Genomic DNA, 20,954 nt, shown 5'->3' with positions numbered 1-20,954 from the left:
ACATACAGAATAGGCAGGAAGGCAGAGGTAATGAGAAAGGGCAGTGACTGCAGACAAAGCCACCCTTGGGATTTGGCTGTGGCCTCAGGAGAGCATGTCAGTAGAGCAAGGGATGGGGAATTTCCCTACAGACATGGACCAGCCAGATATGTCCCTTTCTCTCCATCTCTCACTCTCTAAGCCCTCACTTCACCTGGCTGCTGCCATTGTGGGGAGAGGAGGGATTCAGGTCCTATAAAACCAGGATATAACAAAATTAGAGTATCATAATCAAAAAACACAAAACCCTTTTAGCACAACCAGATAAACAAGAGGCTATTACACTACTATCAGCTCAGGCAAAATAGCTTCTGAAAAATTAATGCATCACATCTTTTTAATATGACATGAAAATATACTTCAGCAATACAGATTCTTTGACAGCCAGAAAATCTTTGGGGAGTATAGAATCAAATGTAACTAAGACTTTACTCTTTTGGGACATCTGGTCCCCACAAGTTCTTCAAAAATCCAATCTTAATTCTCTAGATTTCTTATTAAAAGTAATTCTAGGATCAAATCCTTCAAGTTAGAAGGGCTATGACAACCCATATGTGGATTCATTATCACCAGATATGGGCAATGTAACAGTTTTTAACCTCATCTACTGGAAATGCAGTGCTGTTAATGTCATTTTTAATGTATGAAAAACTGTTAATCCAGGACTAAAACAGCATGAAGGGAGAGGAAAATAAAATCCAGTTTTTCAAAAGACATGAAAGAAGAGGCTTCACCTGGAACTGAAACAGAGACACAAATGTATTTTGTATGATTGTTCATCACTGTGTGGACTACACTGACTGAATGGGACTGAACCTCCCCAAACAAACTGACTCCCTTAAATACCTGGAACTGGGACATGGTCCTCTTCTTCACAAACTCTTCTTCCCACAGACAACTGAATCCATAAGCACAAACCTGAAACTATCATGACTCAGATAAGGGGATATTTCTCTATGCCAGGCCAGTCATCCTCACATCCAAATGCAGATGTTGTGTGGTCTTGTTAACTGTGTGATTTTGCACGTGTAGTTGACAGTTCTGAAGTTCAGCAGGTGGGGATTTACCCACCACATTTTAGATGTGTTTATCTAAGCTAGTTATCGTGTTCTCTTTATCACCAATGGAGGGAAATGGGTACCTCTAGGGAGCAATTTGTCTCATTTTAGGCATCTCAGGTAGCTCACTCAATTGCACCTGGGACTCAGTTGCACTTGAAAGATAGCCCCTGGAAGCTAGACAAGAAGAGTCCCAAAGAATGTAATTGAAGAATGTTCCAGTCTTTCCTGCATGGACCAACAACCACATAAGAAAACATAAGAGAGCTAAATTCACTTTGAAGTCCCTATGTGGCCTGCATATGACCAGGTGACTAGTCATGCCAGCATCAGGCTGAAATGACTCAGCAAACCAAGGGCAGAGGAATGGACTTGTCCATCTCTTTGAACAGTTTCTAGCTGTGAGATTCTCAGGCCTCTTTATCCTGTCATTGTCATTGAAAGGTCTAGTCCCATTTCTTTATAATTAACTCCCAGGAAACCCCACTGCCAGCATTCAAAATCAACTTGTCAGATGGTTTTTCACCCTCTCCTTGTGCTGGCAGGCAATCTCTCATTGAGCATTTCAGAATTGTATTGCTGTCTTCTCAAGTTTCTCTCTTGCTAGCATGCTAATACATTCCTCCTACCAGTTCAACAACAGTTAGACAGCAGCACTGTCTCCTTCCAGAGAAGCACATTTCTATAAGAGAGCAGTGAGAAATTACTTTTTGGTGTCTCATCTAACAAAAGACAGATAAGGGACAAATAATCAGTCTGTTTTTTCTCTGAATTTTAAATTAAGAATTAATTAGAAAATTTTTATTCAAAGCTCTTTCTATATGCCCAGATATATAGGTAGGTATACTTAGGCCAAATATGCCTACCTGCCTAAGGTAAAGTACTGTCATTACAAGGCTAGGGAATGAATTCCTACACAGTCACATGCTCATTTTATTCACATTTGTCCTGGCTTCACATCTTAGCTGACTTCAGTTTGCAAATAGAACCATAAACTGCCCTTTTCTGAGCATGAAGAATCTGTCACTTGCTGCTAGAGAAACTTTAGTTCCCTTTGAAGATATTTTCTACTTCCACAGTGGAAATGGCTATGCAAATACCTCTGAAAAGAAAAACACATAGTTGGGTTTAGAGCAGACATTCCTGATAAATGATCATCCAAATGCTCTTGGGGAAATATTCTTTGCCTGCTTATATCAGCTCAGATGCACAATTTCTTTGCTTATTGCAGCCTTATTTATTACTGAAAACCAACCCCAATTTTTCAAACGCTTCTCAAATTCAGGTTCTCAGGCGTTTGTCTAGTTGCTTGTTTTCTCAGCAGTCATTTCTGCTCTCAGCATATCACCTGAGGAATTGTCCCTCTGAAATGTTATTGCGAAATTCAATCTCAGAACCTTAGTCTCCACAAAACAAAGTCAGGGGGAATGGTAGACATAAGACTTCAAAGTAAGGCTGTATGAGTGGGATGCAGATGGCTAACTGCTAATTACTAATTAATTAATGATTATTGTAAGCTAGGAATTGAAAAATGCTAAATGAAAAGGACAAATGGAAAGAAAAAAAAATTCTCTTGAAGATCAATGAAGCTCTTGAAATGAGGAAAGACATACAAGTTTTGCAGAATTATTTCAGTTGTTAGGATAGCCAAAAAGAAAAAAAAAAAGTGCTGTAATGCATTTCATTTCTCTACCAAGCTTGAGTTATCTCCTTTTGCAGTTTTGTGCTTCTATCCTGGAGTTTTTGCCTGGCTCTTTTTATTACAGTTTATATTTCATGGTGAGAAACCCATACCCTCCCTGATTAAAAACTTTACAGAAATTCATTGTAGCTTAGACTGGATCTGGCTCCACACGTGTTAGAACTGGATGCAGGAGAAAAAGCAGCTGCTTATAGAAACCATAGGTACGTGAAGGAGTTTGCAAGTTTCCAAAGAACTTTGTTTCCTTATTGGATCATGTATTTTTATGAAAGTTTCTTGAAGCAAAGGTATCTCTCTCCTGTTAAGAACAACTTCAGACTTTACCTGGCATGGACATTTGCAACTATAAAGCAGATAGCCTGTTACTTACCCTTTTGAAGGTATTTTCATTGTAGAATTTCAACAGCTAGCAGACACATCTGACTTATTTGTGCAGGTTCTCACAAAGAAGACAACGATGTGTTAATTAGGAGTACCATGATGCTTGAGAAAAGAAATTAATACTCTCCACTTTCTCCCACTTGCTTGTCCAAATTAAAGTCTTTGGAAGTCAACACTTTGTTCAAGAAGTTCAGAAACAGAAAATAATTCTTTTATTGCCTGTTGTTGCAGTGAAAGCTGCTTACTAGTAGTATAATGCTTATTTTAAGAAGTCAGAGTTCTTTCAGGTGAAAGAACTTTGAAAATCTGGCCAAATTCCTGTTTGCATCTCTTTAGGTGTCTAAACCCATCAGTTCCCTTTTTTATGACACAAGTCTTAACTTGGTTCACATTTGCACACTGTGCAAGAATATATATACTCAAGCTTTGGAAGTCTTTTTCAATTCCTGACTCTGAAATAGATTAGCTACTGTAGGAAAAAAAAATGTTGAAAGCTTCTCTTGCAAAAGATCTTTGGTGTACTCTACCAATTTTACTTCAAACATCCAATGTGAAAAGGCTGTTTTGAATATGCAGCCTTACATTACTTTATCTTGTCTATGTATTGCTGTAACAGCCAATGTTGTGCCCTTTGGTAACAGTGCATTTGTAGATCCTTCTCTTTGCTCATGGCAAGATGTAGGATTTTTATCCTGCCAGTGCCCTCTATGCTAACCAAGGACTACTCAGAGAACACTTTTCCCTTGTGTTGCACTGAGACCCATAGGTCGGAGTCCCAGTTTGCATTGTGTGAATGAGAACAGTAAATGACATGCATAGAATGTAATGTAAAAAAGTTTATGGGAGTTTATCAAGAAATCAGGATAAAACAAAAAGTGAGCTACCCTATCCCACCCCCATTTGCATCATGGTTGAGGAATGATTTAAAAAAAAAGCATTTTTAAGGTCTTTGAATTGTCCATATAAATGTCTTACCTTCTGGATAGTTTAAAGACAGTTTAGGGTTTAAAGGATCAAAATGCCTGAGGCTAATTAAAGAGACCTTGCTGTGCACCCTTTGGCAGAGTGCTGTTCTGGAGCCAGACATACCTCAGACAGTATCTGAAAAAGCTTGCATGCTTCTGCCCAGGAAGTGCTTAACATGTTCTTTCAAAAGTGAGGGGGGAAATTGCTTTTCATATTGTAACTTAATCATAACTCTTAACCACAGTATCCTGCTTCAAGTTGGGGGGCAGCATGCAACCATGAGAGAAAATTGAGCTGGGAAATGTGTGTGTTCAGATGTTTTTGACTACTATCCAAGTTGCTATATTATCACCCTTTCAAACCACCCCGCAGTATTTCCTCTTGTTCCCTTCCCAGTATCAGTGACTGGAAAATAAACAGTATGTTCTCTCCTCTTCTTAGATCTGTGGTCTTCCTCATGCTCATATCAACCCATCTCTTAACTGGTTTGTCTTCAGACTCATATGTTTTTTCACTGTAGTTCACAGTTTTGAGCTTGGGTAATTTGCAAAAGATATGAATAATTAAAATGCATTCAAATGAGTGGAGCCAGAAATCATCACTCCTGAAGTCTCTCAGATGTGCCAAAGAAACTCTTCTTTTCTTTGTGCAAAGCCAAAGAATACTAATTCAGCCAAGGGGAAAATCTAGCTGTAGTAGCTGGATTTCTAGATCTCAGTGTTCATTGTATAGGACGGATGGATTTTCACAATTGTCACCCAAATTTCAGAAGAAAGTGCACAGCACAAACCACACAACCTTTTGACATAATGAAACTTTATTTTGGTAACTAATAGAGAAACCTAAAACATAGGTAGTGTTTACTTAACCAAAAGGATACATTATTCTACTAAAACGATGCAAATGAGAATGTTACTACAGCTCTGGCTGAACTGAGTCACCTCGGGGCCAGTTGAGATCTGTTCATCTACATTAGAAAATTACAACTACTAAAACCATGTTAAAAATTAAACCTATAAAATGTTCCTGTCGTGCTTAAGCAGTAAAGCATCACTTTGGTAGAGAATAAAGTAATATGAGTAGAAATGATATTTTTAAAGCATTAAAAATTTAAATGATGGATAGAGGAGTCAGGAGATGTAACTCTTTCTGCTTAGCAGAGGGATGAGAAAAAAATACATCCTGTTGTGCACTGGGGATAACAAATAACAAAAATGGTTCTTAAAATTACAGTAAATAACTAAGCAGGACAACAGTTCAACAGCACAAATGTCTAAGAAAACTCTCAGACAGCATTGACTGAGAAGCAATGTGATGAAGTGAAGGCCCTGACTGATATACAGGGCCTGGGGTTTCTGTGGTGCTTTAGATGTTTGTCACTGACAAAGTTGACCTGTGCAGTTAAAATTGTTGCTGGCATGTGTTCTCTCCTGCTTTTCTTCATCCCACTGCTGCTTCACTTCCCCAGTACCTGGAAGAACAATGTTTCTTTTAAATTCTTGTCTGCATGGTCTATGATTGTGTCTATGAGCCTCTGTCGCATTGCCTCCTCTCATTCAGGAGGAGTTCGATCATCCTTTGTGCTCCTTCAGGTACCTCAGCTTAAATATTCGCCTTCTCCTCTCCCCTTCCCCCTTTTCCCATATTTGGGCCTTGGGATGTTGTGATTTGATTATGTTGTGATTTTCATTTTTATTTATCCTGATTTTTCTCCAAGTTTTGTTCTCTGCCATTTAAAACAGCCAAAGGGAGATTTCTTAGCCACTTCTGATAAATCTGAAGTGTTCTGGACTCGATTGGTGCACAGGCAGCCTGGGGAATAGCCTTCAGTGAGTTAGTCCATGGTAACATTTACATGTTCAGAGGAAAGAGAGGCAGCGGAGCTGCTGTCACTACAGGTGGGCTTACAGAAGTATCCAAAGCTAAGTTCTCACTTTGCGTACTTCCCTCCCATGTTCCCAGGGAATGAGTGATGTGTTTCTTACCTCAGAAAAGAAATAACCTGATATTCACGAGCATATTAAAGGCTATGCTTTTTGCCAGCAGGGCTTTCAAAGTACTGGGCAGGATGTTCACTTTCTCCCTTTCAATATCTGCTTTAGCAAAAAAGAAAAGATGGGAGAGATTGTGGTCCTCATATCAGCAGGGGGAAAAAAAAAAAAAGAAAAAAAGAGAGAGAGAGAGAAAAGCTAGAAGTTGTAGCTGGAGGAAGGGAAGCAGCAATAAAGGAAAAGAGGATAGCAAAATGAGTCTAGTGCAGAGAAGATGTCTTCTGAAAGAGGATTTTACTTCCTGTTGCTTGTTTAGTGTCACAGTCAGTGTTCCATAAATATCTGCAATTTGACACTTCCTGGCGCTACCTCGATAAAACACATTTTCATGCATTTTTATTGAATCCCCAGCTCAATAACATAACTTCACTGTCTCTTTAAGATAACTAACCTTTTGAAGAGGAATCCGTAATGTTGCAAGCATTTGTTGTTACTAGTTCTCAACCTTCTCTTCTGTAGTGTGATAAAGATACTATAAATTATATCCTAATTAAAAAAAGAAGTAGTGTCTGAGTAGTGTCAGCAGTGTCTGAGAATCAGATGGTAGCTCATTAATTTTGAGATTAATTTGAGGAGAAAAGAAAGGCTTTCCATATGCAATTGTAGTGAACAAAGAAATTCCTGAGACATTTTTTTTTCCCAGCCTTTTTGAATGACTTGTACCATGGAAAAAAGTCCTCCAATAGAAATGAATAGATGTTTTGGGCAAAAATCACCACTTTTCCTTTTATTTCTTTTTGCTTTCATAAAAGTTATTTCAGGCTGTCTTCCACCAGCAATGCATACTTATGCTTCCTGATTCCCTGTCTTATGTAAGGGTAAGTTCACAAAGGTGTCCTTTTTTAGACAATAATGATAAAAAAAAGAATACTTAAACAGTGAGGAGTTTACACCATCTACACTAATTGCTTTAAATATCCCTTGACTTTACCTACTTCATCATTTAAATATATTTTTGAGTGTGTCTCCTCATTCCTTCTGGGTGACCAAGGGGGGGCTTCCTAGCAGAAGCAAGGAGAAAAACTGCAAGATGCTTCTCATAGAAATAGGTTGTGTTTGGACCACAACACTGTACTTAGTGGTGTTTTGTTGGCTACAATAGCATTTCTCTTGTATCCTGCCTTGCAGATCACCTCTGTACCTGGGTCCACCTCAACGATTTTAATAGCACTGTATATCCTCTGAGTGTTACAACAGAAGCCTTCATTTCATATACTACCTCACCATCAGACACATCAAGGCTGATGAGATAGAAATTCCTTGCCAAAAATGTCACATTCACTTTGTTGCTATTCTGTTTGGCTTTTCTTGATTTAATCTCAATGACTTCTGCGGCAGAATCTTCTTGACTATCTGTAAAAGAAGAAGCATTTGGGAATAGCTTCAATCTGTTGCTTGCTTTCCTGAGAGCTGTCACATATAGTTCAGATACAGTCCAGTCATGACTGTTCCCTGGGGAATTTTGTCTTTCTTTCTTGCTCCATAGTAGACTTTAAAGCCTTTGGCTCCTATTTTTTTTTTTTCTGCAAACATCATACCCATATGTGGGGATTATTTCTTTTGTAAGTGAGGGACTTTCAGATGAGGAACTTTTGAGGATACAACTCCAGTGGTTATATTAATTCTGAATTTCCAACCGTTTAGTTCCTAAACATAACAGTTCGTTCAAGGGCATCTTTGCATAATTCTTACGTATAACTTGTAAAAATAATTTTTTTTAACTCAATCTTTTTCTGATGAGAGCAAGAACAGTAGGAAAGGAAGAAAGGCCAGTTTGCTGCTTTATCATTGTACAACACTATCCCAATGAGTGAGATTACTTGTAGAAATAAACAGTTTTGCTGAAGTAGAGAACAAGGTTGAATTCTTTTATTAACAAAAGCTCAGCTTCAAAAAGGGGTCTTTTTCCCCTTCTTTGAAAGTCTCCTGAATCTTTTTATGTGGGACCTGACCCAGGCATATTAACATTATCTTCAGGAAGAAGTAAATAGTATTATGGCACTCTGGAAAGCTATTTAATTAATGAGCCCATCTTGTGGCATACTTCTCAGTCTCCCGAAACTGGAACACTTGGTATCTCAAAACCCAATCAGAGAGTTTTAATGCCAGTTCAGAAGTCCTGTGTATCCTGACTGGCCTCTAGCTGCCACTTCAGAAAGCCAACTGTCTCCTGCATGTCTTAGGTCAAATCCGTCAGCCCTGGGAGCAGCTTAAACACTTCAGGGTATGCCTAGTTTTAGACTGAATCTTATTCCTGTCATTAATGTGTAAAGTAGGAAAGAAAGGACAAAATGAAGTCTCTGGAATTTTTATCTCCACTTCTCCAGAATTTCCTGATATGCTTAAAACAGTTATCCCACCCACACCCACTATATGTTTCCCACAGTGTAAAACATTTCAACACCATCTGCAAGTATTGAGAAAAATAATAGAAATGGTACTTGGTTCAGAAAAAAAAGTCTCAAGCATGTTCCAAAAGTAGGATCTTTGTTGTCCAAGCACTTCTAGTGTGAGAGAGAGTCTTAGAGAGAGTCCAAACTGTAATGCAGAATTTGTAGAATAAATTGATTTTAAGAGGAAAAAATTCACAAGCTTTAAAATCCAGGGGCTAAAGTTCCAACTTTTATTTTCATGTTAATATGCCAGTCATGTTAACTTCAGTGATGGTTCATGAGGATTAAACTGATAGCAAACATATGTGTTTGAAAAACCTGCCTCAGAGCTGAAGTTTTGGAAGGAATCTAAAGGATGAAAGAGGCAAATTTTCATGGAGATTCCATTTTTTAAATGTCTTGGGCACTTTTCGCAAGCATTGCTCTGAAATTTTCAGACACATTTCTCATCTTCTAAATTTAGGATTTTAATTCCCAGTTCCTACTAGAAGACATGAATTCCAAAATACCTGTCAACTTCTAATGGCTGAATTTCAGCTATACAACAGCATCCTTTTGTGGGGGTTCTTACAAGAGATACAAGGACAGGTAACAGGAAAAGACTGCTTAAACTTGGAGGGGCTGCCCTTTTGACAAACATCTTGTCTCTTAGAATAGTTCAGCATCCAACTGTCTGCATAAGTTTTGCAAATAAAATACCTTTATCCTCAGGTGACAAGTGGAGAAACTAGGGTCCCACTGCAGTCAGTGTTAGAATAAGGTGAGTGACATGAATTATAACAAAAATTCTGGAGGATTTATCTAATCTGTCTCCTTGCCAGAAAGGGCTGGACTTATCCCAGATTTAAAAAGGGATTGAAGGATTTACATTTCTGATTCGAGAGGATCCTGTTGCACAAGACAGGTATGGAGGTTTTGAGTTCTGCATGGGAACCCTGTTACTCGCTGCTGTAGAGAACCCCCAGCTGCAATGCTCAGTTCTTCACAGGACAGCTTTAAGTGTCCTGCTCAGGGAACTGGGAACCTATGTTTTTTTCCTCCCATTACTTGGATCTCTGAAACAACTGAGAAACTGAGGGACTGCCATAACATCATGGGATGGATCAACTATCACAAACTGGTATAACTCCATAGCTGACAAAAAAGACTTACATCAGCTGGATACTATATAGAAATTGAATCTTAACTGATTTTTTAGTGCTGTATCAGTCTATTCCAAACTCTGGCTATTTCAGTGACAGTAAGCAGAGACTTCTCATTTTAAAACTTCTATTAACACTTCTGGATAATATTGCTTATTATTATTGCTTAACTGCTGTCATTTTTATCCTTCACAGAATAGATATTTTAAGGGATTTAAATGATAATCAGGAAATTTAGTTCCTTTCAAAATGTCTAAGCAAGTCTTTGAAAGAGTACTTAATAATATTTGACACTGGAATCTTATTAAGATACCAAATAAATGGGTAGATTTGAGACCCAGGAAACTGGGCAAACTAACAGCCAGGAGTAGCCCCATGGAGTCCAAATTTTATGCTAGCTCTTGAGAAGGGAGCTGTGATATATTTATTTATTTATTTATTTACATTTAAGATCCTTATCTAGGTGCAAAAGGTTATGCATTGATGCCTGAAGTCTAGTCTGTGACTTTGTGGCAGGGGGAGAGGGGATGCACAGATTTCAGGAAAAACAATACAGAAAAAGATTAACAGACAAAAATACTTGCAGGTCTCATGATCAACTGAGATCCTTTTACAAAATCAAGAGCAACAGGATCACACAGTAAAAATTACTAGAGAAAAAAGTCTATTTTGCTACTTCTCCCATGTACTGTCCGTTTCCAGGTGCTACAGTTTGGCTTTGCCAGAGGCCCTTAACCACATGCACCCCTTATTTGAAAAGAGCTTTAAAGGCTTTTCATGCTTCTGATCTCTGATATTTCCAAATAAATGATATAACAGCAAATTTCTTGTCCTGCTTAAGTCACACAGAGAGGTCCTCAGCAAAATGAACTTGCACCATACAAGTGCCTTTATCAAAAGAATACTATTTCTTTATTGGTCCCTGTCAGATTCAACCTGAATATCCAGGTATGAATCCCCACCATTGTTGGTTCTGGGTGGCATTTTTTTAATACAAATATTAAACCATATTGTGTTATCACATATTTGTCCTTCTTTTTCCTTTTATTCTTGTAATTGGCTGTATATTCATGTCATTCTGTTAGGCAGCTTAATTTTCTCAATGAAAAGTTTACATATAATAGAGAAAAATGTTCCTTAACTAGATCCTCAAGAGGCGAATAGTTCTCAGATACGTCATACTGACTATTAATGAACATTTTCTACGGTATTTATGCTTGGAGATTCTCAAAAGCTTAAGAAATAACTATGACTGCTCACACCCACTTTAAAGGCACTTAAACATCTTCCAAAGAAATCTAAGAGAAGCAACAAAAAAAGAGATCAGGCTGTTACCTTTCTGGAAGTCTGCAGTTTAGGGCTTCAAAATGTGGAGTGTTGCAATACAAACTGACTTAGATGTTGGAGGACCACTGCCTATAACTGTCAAACATGCTACCCTAAATTCTGTGTAGCTCTGATAATTACATTCGCACTAATCTTGTTCCCCTCACCACCCCCATCATCATCTAAAAGAATCATAGGAACTGGAAAATGCACTTAGTTTCCATTTCATGTAAGTTTAGGCCAGGTCATCAAAGAAGCTAGCTAGATAGGGAAGGCAGAAGGACAGAGAGGCAGGTACACAATGCTCTTCAGCATGACAGAGAAGACAATGCTTGCAGACTGATCTTTTTTTTCCTCAAACCTTTTAAAGCACCATTTTTCCTTTCTATGCAAAATGGTCCTAATACTGCATGATCAAAATTCCAATAAAGGAAAGTAAGCCATCGGCTTTGTTATCATTCCCAACACCACAAAATCTGCATTTCTCAAAAGCAAGGCAAGTTCAATAGATAATTCCTATGCACTTTGAGAGAACTTGGATGTTAGGCAGCTGTGAAAATTTCAGCCCAAAGGTCATTTTTTTCCCCTTCCTTCATGCAAAAGAAATTACTTACCTGATAACAAGAAGAGTGTGGTGGCAGCGTCCATAATTAACTTTTCATATGACAGAGCAAAAAGAGCTCTCTCTCATAACTTCTCTCCCTTGTTGGCAGAGCTCAGAGTTGTGCCACCCTGTTCACAGGGCAGCAGGGCAAATTCACTGAAGCACTGATGAATACAGGACACCTCACACTAAAGCTGGATTAAAAAAAAAAAAAAAAAAGAAAAATCTCGGCCAGGTCCAAATTACACTGCATTAATCTTTAGCAGTGCTCACTAGGCAGGGCTGTGGGGATCTGTGCAGTAATGCTGGTATACACAGCTAGGAATCTAGGCCAGTTCTTCCTGTGAAGTTTTGCTAAGCAGATGTGAGCTGAGCATTCAACCTGAAGCCCTATTTGGAGAATTCCTACACCAGAGATCCTAGCCAGCAGAAAATTCTTATTCTGAAAGCTAGTTACACAATTGCTTTGTCCTTTCCCCCTCACCCTCCACACCCACCCCAAGCTACCGATGCAATTTATCATATTAGAAATAGAGGTACTTGGTTCAAATGTAACAGTGCTCCCCATTCCAAATAGAAGCTTATCTGTCTCCATGCCATTTCTGCTTTGTCAAACTACACTCACTTTTCTCACTGCACTTTAAAATCATGAAAAACTAGGAAATGAAATGCCAGATGTTTGTTCCAAAGACCCACATATGCACTGCCATGAAAGCTGTCCAGAGTCGCCTTTTTTACCAAATCTGGGAGAAGAAAAAAACAAAAATATGGTAGTTTAACCATTTCAAATAGCTTGACCCAGAACAAGTAATGAAAGTGCTCTGTTTCTTCCATCTCTTGGAAACATGTGAGAAAAATGTACTTCCAGGCTAGATGGAAATAGGTAGAGAGTGCTTCCAACATTTCAAGTCCCTGCCTTTCTTACCCAAGCTATATTGTCCTTTCTTCATCTTGAGGGTTTTTTTGTCCTGTGGTATTTCTACTGTATTTATATCACTGCAGTTTCTCCAGAAGCCTCCAGAAGCCCAGCACAGGCTGAGGGGTTTCCAGCCCAAATATGAAGTGAAGGTTATGGCTTCAAATAAGGGCCTACAGTTGGTCAAAAAAGGGAAGATTATGAGATGGCCCTGAAAGTCTCATGGAGTGAGCTCAATACCAAGTGAAAAGTTTTTCAGCATTTGAGTGTTATTCTAAAGCATTGAGAAAAATTCTTCTAGACCTCTGGGGTTTCTCAATTACTTTCATGCCTTTTTTTTTTTCCCCCTCAATAGGGTGAGGAAAGTGCTTGATCTTGGCTTTTTTTTATTTTTCTGGAAGGGCCAAGGCAGGAGATCATTTAGAATGAAAGGGGAAAGATGGCTTTTATTAGCTAAAGATAGTGTTCCCCTTTGGAAGAACTATTAGAGAATAAGGGTTTTGCAGTGGAAGGTGCAAAATATATTTGTCAAATGCTGCATGATGGCCAAGTTCTGCATCTTTATTACCACCTGGGCCTAGAGAATTGTGTGGAAAATAACAAATGGAAGAAGATAAAGTTCGTGTGAATACATCCCTCTTCTTAGCCTGGAAAAGAATAATCTGCCACTTCATTTGGCCATTGTTTATCCAGGATTCAGAGATGTGGGGGTCAAATGTTTTCTGAATTTTCCAAGATGTTGTAAAGGAAAAAATGAAGTCCCAATTGCAGATACCTCACAATGCAAGGTTAGAAACACAGCTACAAGATGTAGGCAAAGTAAAGTTTAGCTGAAAGATTAACCACTTAGTATTTCCACTGGGGTAAGTACATGTATATTTTCACTATAGAGAAGGGTATGAAGAGATCAGTCCTTGAAAAATGAGCTTTCAACAGCTTTCTTACCCTGAGGAAACAGCTCACATCTACCCAGGCTTATAATGTCTTGTTCCCATACCCAGTGTATGGAGTATATTAAAAAAAAAAAAGAAGCAGGGTACACAAAGATGCAGGTGGTTCCAAAAAAAGGAGGTTCCAAAATTCACAGTGGTACAAAACAAAACAACAATGTCAGATTTAAAAGTTTAAAAGTGTTCAATACCAGAGTTAGTTAACTGTCTATTTATGTGATTTATGAAATAATCTTTCAGGAGCTTAACACCTTTCCCAGCCTTCTGTCTTCACTACAAGTTTGGAAGAGGAGAGTTTAGCTACTTGCCTGGTAAAATATTTCCCTAAGGAACTGACAATTCACATGAATACTCCCAGCCAGACGATATATGAAGTGCTGAACCTCCCCGACCCACCAGGGCTCAAAGAGCTCTGGGCATGCCAAGCTTGCCTCCGCATGCCTAGGGCAGCCCCACAACACGGGCCTGCCTTGCCTTCCTCCCCTCCCGAAACTTACACCAGGACTACTCACCACTTACTACTAGCAGTGAAATCATGGTCAGATGCCTCCCGCACCAATCATGGCTCACAGGAAGAGCTCTGGGCACCCCAATCTTTCCTTTCTATGCCTAGGCACAACATGGGCCCCACTTGTCTTCCTACCTGCCCAAAACTTACAGCAGGCCTCCTGACAGCTTACTCCTAGTAGTGCCACCCTGCTCAGATGTCTCCCACATCAGCCAGGGCTTACAGGCAAGAGCTTTGGGCATGCCAAACTGGCCTCTGCATGTCTACAGCAGCACCAAAGACAGGACCCGCTCACCTTCCTGCCCACCCAAAACTTACACCAGGCCTACTCACAGCTTACCACTAGGAGTGCCACCATGCTGAAAGTGCTCCCCCACCAAAAAGGGCTCAGAGGCAAGAGCTCTGGGCACGCCAAGCTTGCCTCCGCATGCCTAGGGCAAGCCTTCAAGATGAGCCATGTCGGGCTTCCTCCCCGCCCAACATGTACACCAGGCCTAATCACACCTTCTTAGTTAGGAGCGCCACCCTGCTCTGACTGGTCCCCACAGACCAGAACTCAGAGGCAAGAGCTCTGTTAGGACTGGGGGAAGGGTTATGGTTATGGTTAAGAGTTGGGCTCAGTGTTAGGGTTAATCTTATGGTTAGGGTTAGATTCGGGATATGAGTAGGGTTTAGGATTAAGGTTAGGGTCAGGGTTCGGAGAGACAGAAAGCATGGAGCCAACCATGGAGCAGGACTTCAAAAAGTATGCCAAAGGAAATACGGGGCTGTGCCAAGACTTCGTCCTTTGGGCAACCAATAGGTATGGTGGGCTCAAGTTTGGGCCCTACCTGACATTAGGGTTAGCATTAGGAAAGAAAGAAAGCATTGAGGCCCACTTGGAGTGGGACTGCAAAGGGTATCCAAAGGAAAGTTGGGGTTGTGCCAAGACTGCTACCAGCACAACTTTTCCATTATGGCCAGGAATGGGGCTGGTGGGCTCACGTTTGGGCTCCACCTGACATTAGGGTTAGGGGGAGGGGGAGATTTACAGTTAGCATTAGGGAAGGGGAGAGAGAAAGCCTAGAGCCCCATGTGCAGTAGGGCTGCAAAAGTCATGCTGAAGGGAACGTGGTGCTGAGCCAAGGCTGCTCCCAGGGCAATGCTTTCATTAGGGCAGGAAAGGGTTTGGTGTGCTCAGGATTGGACTCTGCCTGAGAGGATGGCTAGGGTTAGCCTTAACATTAGAGTTAGGAGTGAGAAAAAGTTGAGAGCCCCATGGGGAGAGGCACTGAAAGGTGTATGCCAAAAGGAATGTGGGGCTGCCCAAGATTCCTCCACGCACTGCTTTGGTGTTTCGGCCACGGATGGGGCCCTCAAGGCTCAGGTTCTGTTTTCCCTTGTATTAGGTTAGGAGAGAAAGAAAGCTGAGAGCCCCTTGGGGAGTGGGGCTGCCAAGGGCATGCCAGATGAATTGTGTCACTGCTCCAAGATTCCTCCATGCACATCTTTTGCCTTTAGACCCAGAATGAGGCTGGAGGGCTCAGGTTCATGTTAGCCTGATATTCGGGCTAGCATTAGAGTTAGGCTTTGGAGAGAGAGGAAGCCTAAAGGGCTACATGGAGTGGGGCTTCAAGGGGCATGTCAAAGGAAATGCAAGGCTAAGCCAAGACTGCTCACAGGGCAACATTTTGGATTAAGCCAGGCATGGGATTGGTGGGCTCACTTTTGGGCCCCCGCTACAGATTAGGGTTAGGTTTGGGTTTAGGGTTTGGAGAGAGAGAAAGCGTAGAGCCCACCATGGAGTGGGACTTCAAAGAGTATGCCAAAGGAAATACGGGGCTGTGCCAAGACTTCGTCCTTTGGGCAACCAATAGGTATGGTGGGCTCAAGTTTGGGTCCTACCTGACATTAGGGCAAGCATTAGGGTTAGGCCTAGGGTATGGAAAGAAAGGAAGCGTAGAGACCCACGTGGAGCGGGGCAGCAAAGGACATGCCAAAGGAAATGCGGGGCTGCGCCAAGACTGGTCTCAGGGCAACTTTCTCCATAGGGCCAGGAATAGTGCTGGTGGGTTCAGGTTCAGGCTCCAGCCTCACTCCAGAGGAGAGCAGATGGGAGGAGAAGAGAGGAGCAAAGGCAAGCCCTGTCCCTTGTGCTAAGAAGAGGTGTTCATAGTGGGGGTGTCACGTGAAGCAAGAGAAAGGATATGATTAGGTGGAAAGGCCCTATCTTATTTGGTAATCAACGTTTGCTTGCCAGAGCCTTCCTCAAAAGGATTTTCACTGAGTCAGTTTCACAAAGTTGAAAAGAATAAGCAAATTATTAAAGCGACAGATACCACAGGTTCGGAACTGCCGTTGATAAATGGACTTGCTACAACAAATTTTCCGTCTTTGAGCTCAAACTAATAATTAAGCACTTTCAAGAATGGCATTTTTCCCAGGTAATGGCCGATGTCATTGGAGGAGCAAATCTTACCAAAGAGGTGTCCCTGTTTGGGGAGGAGAGAGGTCCAGGCCTATTGACCCGTCCATAGGTTAGTGTTCTTGTCCTCAAAATGGAGGAACGTTTATGCGCTGAATTTATACTCTTGGCGAGGTGGGACTGAGTCAGACATTGTGGGATGATTGGTCCTTGTTGAGCTCAGCAGAGGCCGTCACTGGCTGCTGACTTTTTTGCCCTTAGTAGCAATGCCAGGCTGCAAGACTCCTGCCTCACCCCAGGTGTCATTTTGGGTTGAGCAGTGTCGAGTGGCAAGACTTCTGCCTCACCCTGGGTGTTGCTTCACTGGTATGGGCATTAGACTGCAAATCACCCTTTTTGCATCTGTTTTTTTACCCTTGGCAGGGATGATCAAATCATATAGACCAGTATCCCACAGGGGATGCGGGGTGGGAGGGAGGCTGCCGTTGGAGGTGGCAGCACCTCTTGAGAGGGGCTGGAGGTGGTCAAGGGCAGAGGGAGAAATGGGCTAGACATGGGCATTTGTGCTGGGGAAGCGGCAGTGGGCATGGAAGGCAGCGTTAGGCAGTGTTCGAGAGTGGAGCAGCAGACACAGGCACTTGATGAGCATGCGAGGCACAGCAGCAAGTGGTCTCAGCATCAGAGCAGGGCAGAGAAGGTGCAAAGCAAGGTCAGGAAGTAAGGCCAGAGGCAGGCCAGGAAGAGGTCTGCGTCCCAAATGGAGGCGCAGCTGCTGAGTGCTTCCATCCTTTGGTAACCTGAGGTGCAGGCAGCAGTGCTCCCGCATGTCCTGCAATAATGCCCTGTGCGGTAGCCATCGATAGCCTCTGCTGCCCTCGTGGGGGTGCCTTTGCGCCCAAGGATGGCCCGCAGAGAGCCTGCCGAGAGCCCTTGACTGCAGCCAGCTCTGTGCCAGCTGCCAAGCCTGGCAGAGTGGCAGGGGGCGTGGGAGGCTCCGCCTCTTATGCTGCCCTGGGCCATTGTGACTGCATTGATGCGTAACAGCACTGTGACATGGGGGCCCCGGGGCCACGCCGCAGCCTCCCCTCCCAGCTGTCTGTTGGCCCAGCATTGGTGCGTGCCACAAGGCCCCTGGGCTGCCAGCCCTCATTGCAGCCCCTGTCTCCAGGACGCCAGGGCAGCTGGGCCTTTCCTTGTGTGGCCAGGCACTGGGCGTGGCCACAAAAGCCTACTGGCCTCCTTCCTCTGTGTTGCTGTGCACCAGGCTGCCCCTGTCACCGTGGAAAGGGCAAGAGGCCAGCCACATGCTTGCATGCTCAAGTGGCTTCTCCTGCAGCTCCACAAGCAGCCAGCTAGATGAGCAGAGCTGGGCAGTGTGCCAGCAGCTGGGCAGCGCCCACCTCCTGGCAGATCTGGCTGGCAGTGTTGGAGGGCAGGGGCGAGCTAAGTTCTTCTGGGCAGCACATCATGGCCCCAGGCCATGGCTGCAGCTTCAGCTGCCTGCCTGCCTCACAGCATCAGTGCCAGGGCCCTAGCCAGACTTTCAGGCACACAACAGCAGCAGATCCAGGAAAGCAGTGATCTCTCTTCTAAACACCCATTCACAAGAAGCACAACCTCTTGAAGCTTGCACAGTGCTTACTGTGGCTGTCAACACCAATGCCATGCCCCGAGACTGCTGCTGCCAGGCCTTCCAGCTCTTGCCGTATGCACTTTGAATCTCAGGGGCCTAGGATTTCCCCAAAGGTTGGGATCTAAACCACATTTCTGGAATAGACTCATGGAGCAAGCACTTTCTGACTGACAAGCTGCCATCAGGTCTGTTGAAGACAGGCAACTCATGGAGCTAGGGGAGAGTCACATGTGTGCTTAGCTGCCTGGGTGAGGTAGAACTCCAAGTCAGCATTCACATTCAACTCTCCGACGTCAATGCAGGTGACCAGAGATTGACAAGTTGTTGTTCCAAGCAACCTGACGAAGCACACATGAAGAGGTTGGTGTGGCTAACTCATAAAGCCTTTTGTGAACAACATTTTTGTGGCTTCCTCCACACCCCACCCCCCTTGATAGCCTCAATGAAAGGAAAGGGCCCTTCCCTGCCCTTCCCTTCCCTTTCCTTTTCCATTTTATGCTACCCCATCCCATCCCAGTCCAGTCCAGTCCATTCTATTTTTTTCCATTCTTTTCCATTCTATTCTGGTTTACGCAATTATATTCCAATCTATTTCATTCCATTCCTTTGCATTCCATTCTATCCCTTTCTGATCTGTTCCATTCCCTTGCATTGCATTGCATTACATTGCATTCCATTCCATTCCATTCCATTCTGATCTTCAAGCAATCGGCATTGGCCTATCAGGGCCTCAGGAACAAGTGACCTCACAAGCACAAACAGCAGCAATGTGCCTGCTCCTGGCCTTTGAGGTATTGAGACACAAGTGACCTCACCATCATCACCAAAGCTACGTGCATGCTGTTGGCCAGCCAGGTTCAAAGGCACAACTGACCTCACAAGTGCAAATGGCATTGATGTTCCTGCTGCTGGCCTATCAGGTACTGAGGCAGAAGTACCTCACAGTCTGCACAAACAGCAGTTAAGTGCCTCCCCCTGGCCAATGAGGTGCTGAGGAAGAAGTAACCTCACAGTCAGCACCCAGACCAGGTGCCTGCAGCTTGCCTATCAGGTACTGAGGATAAAGTGACCTCACAAGCACATACCCTCCCCATGTGCCTGCTGCTGACCTAGCAGGTACTCAGGCAGAAGGGACCTCAAAGTCCACACTGAAATTATTAAAGAGTTTCTTGCTTATCAGGAGAATACAGAGAGGTGACATAACAAGAACTGCACCAACCAAGAGCCTGCTGATGGCCAATCAGCCCCAGAGAACAAAGTGACCTCACAAGCAACATCCAAGACATGCCTTCTACTGGCTTATCAGTTGCACAGTCACAAGTGACCTCACAAACACATGTACCATTCATGTGCTTTTAACTGATCAGGCACACCAGGGGAAGAAAAATCACTTTCAACATCCAAGCCATGTTCCTCCTGGCTGCTTTCATGGCCTGCCACCTTTTGCTAGCCTGTGATGTACTTGGGGAAGCTGGACATGATGGAATGGCCAGATGTGACCATGTATCTTAACCTCTTTATTTCTGTGTCAGAGCTAACAGTGAGACAACTCCCATCTCTTCTGGGAGACCCACTGCTTATTACTGTGTGTCCTGAGTGGCATGTGTATCACCATTGACCCCCTTGGGGAAGATGAGCAGCTCAGTGGTCGCTCCCTTGGCAGCCAAGTGAGGCCTTCCCCCACCTGCAGCCCTGTCGCCCTTGCTTCCTCTCCCTTCCTTCGGAGAGAGCAGGAGGGTGGGAGTAGAGCAGCCCCCATGAGCTGCCAGCAACAAACTGCCTTCAGACACAAGAGCCATCAGGTCTGTGCAGCAGGAGGGGGACCAGCAGTTTCCCAGGGTTCGTCCTCAAGGCAGGACAGATAAACAATAATGTGAAGACAACTGGTCATCAGTTAGAACAAAAGGACAAATCTCCAAAGCCTTTCCCAACAGGAATGACTTGCTGGGGGAGAAATTCTGTGTGGGCCTGCCTGTCCCAGCTCCACCACCAGATGGGAACACACACATTGCTGTGACACATGCATTCCTTGGGGAAACACACAGAGGAGCTCTCCAGGCTCTGCACACACCTAAGAGCCTTGCTGGTCACAGCCTTTTCTCTACAGGAAGATGCTCTGCCCAAGGATCTGTCACAGGGGGAGCTGGGAACATCCACTGGTTCTTCAGGCATGAGAGACATCTCTGGGCCAGTCTCTATTTCACAAAAACACAGTCTTTGAAACAGGCTGTATTACCTTCACAGAGGAGAAGCTCACCTGGGTGGCCCTCATGTCCCTGATACCGCTGTCATCACTCTGCTCACGATACTCCTCTGCAAACAGCTGTCATCTCCTGGAAAGACTCTATTCAAATTGTGGGACATCTCCACTCTGTCACCGTGGGGTCAAATCACAGAAGGAAACAATTGCACTTGCATTTCCTTTACCATCAAGTCCTAGCTGTGAGCGCTTGTTCTGTAGCACCTATTAAATGACAGCAGGAGGCCACTTCCATTTCCAGTGCCTAGGTAAAGAGATCAGCCCAGGAAACAGCTGCACTGGAAAGGGTTTCTGACGCTGTCAGATCAACTCAGCACTGCACCAGGCATCGACCTGATGCCAGACCACTTCTGTGCCAGGTAGTCTACCAACACACTGTCTCTGCTCCACAGAACTGGCCGTTCTGCTAGATACAACCAAGTGCCAGCAAGAAGAGATGCATGCAGGATGCTCAACACTTGCACACTCCCCAGGCACTGCTCTGCTCATTGCCTTCCCTTGGCTCCTCAGCCCAGGCACACAGGGAAGCTCTTGTGGTAACACCAGAAGGTGGCCAAGGCACTCTGGGCTCACAAGGCATGTGGAAAAGCTCAGCACAAGACAAGGGCCAGAACTGGCTCC

At 43.3% G+C, this 20,954-nt stretch overlaps 1 long non-coding RNA gene across 1 annotated transcript; it reads right to left on the bottom strand.

Annotated features, from left to right (window-relative positions):
- Window positions 1-5,388: 5,388 nt before the first annotated feature.
- LOC112974162 lies at window positions 5,389-11,725 on the bottom strand. The gene is made up of 3 exons (XR_003256176.1): window positions 11,673-11,725; window positions 6,132-6,239; window positions 5,389-5,617 (listed from the first exon to the last, which is right to left on the bottom strand). It is a non-coding gene; the product is annotated as an uncharacterized LOC112974162 (long non-coding RNA).
- Between the last annotated feature and the right edge of the window lie 9,229 nt (window positions 11,726-20,954).

The sequence above is a fragment of the Apteryx rowi genome, unplaced genomic scaffold (genome assembly GCF_003343035.1).
Source record: "Apteryx rowi isolate R43461 unplaced genomic scaffold, aptRow1 scaffold_1176, whole genome shotgun sequence".
NCBI classification, from domain to species: Eukaryota; Metazoa; Chordata; class Aves; order Apterygiformes; family Apterygidae; genus Apteryx; species Apteryx rowi.
The sequence above is the reverse complement of the archived record's forward strand: the minus strand, read 5'-3'. Positions and strand labels throughout refer to the sequence as shown.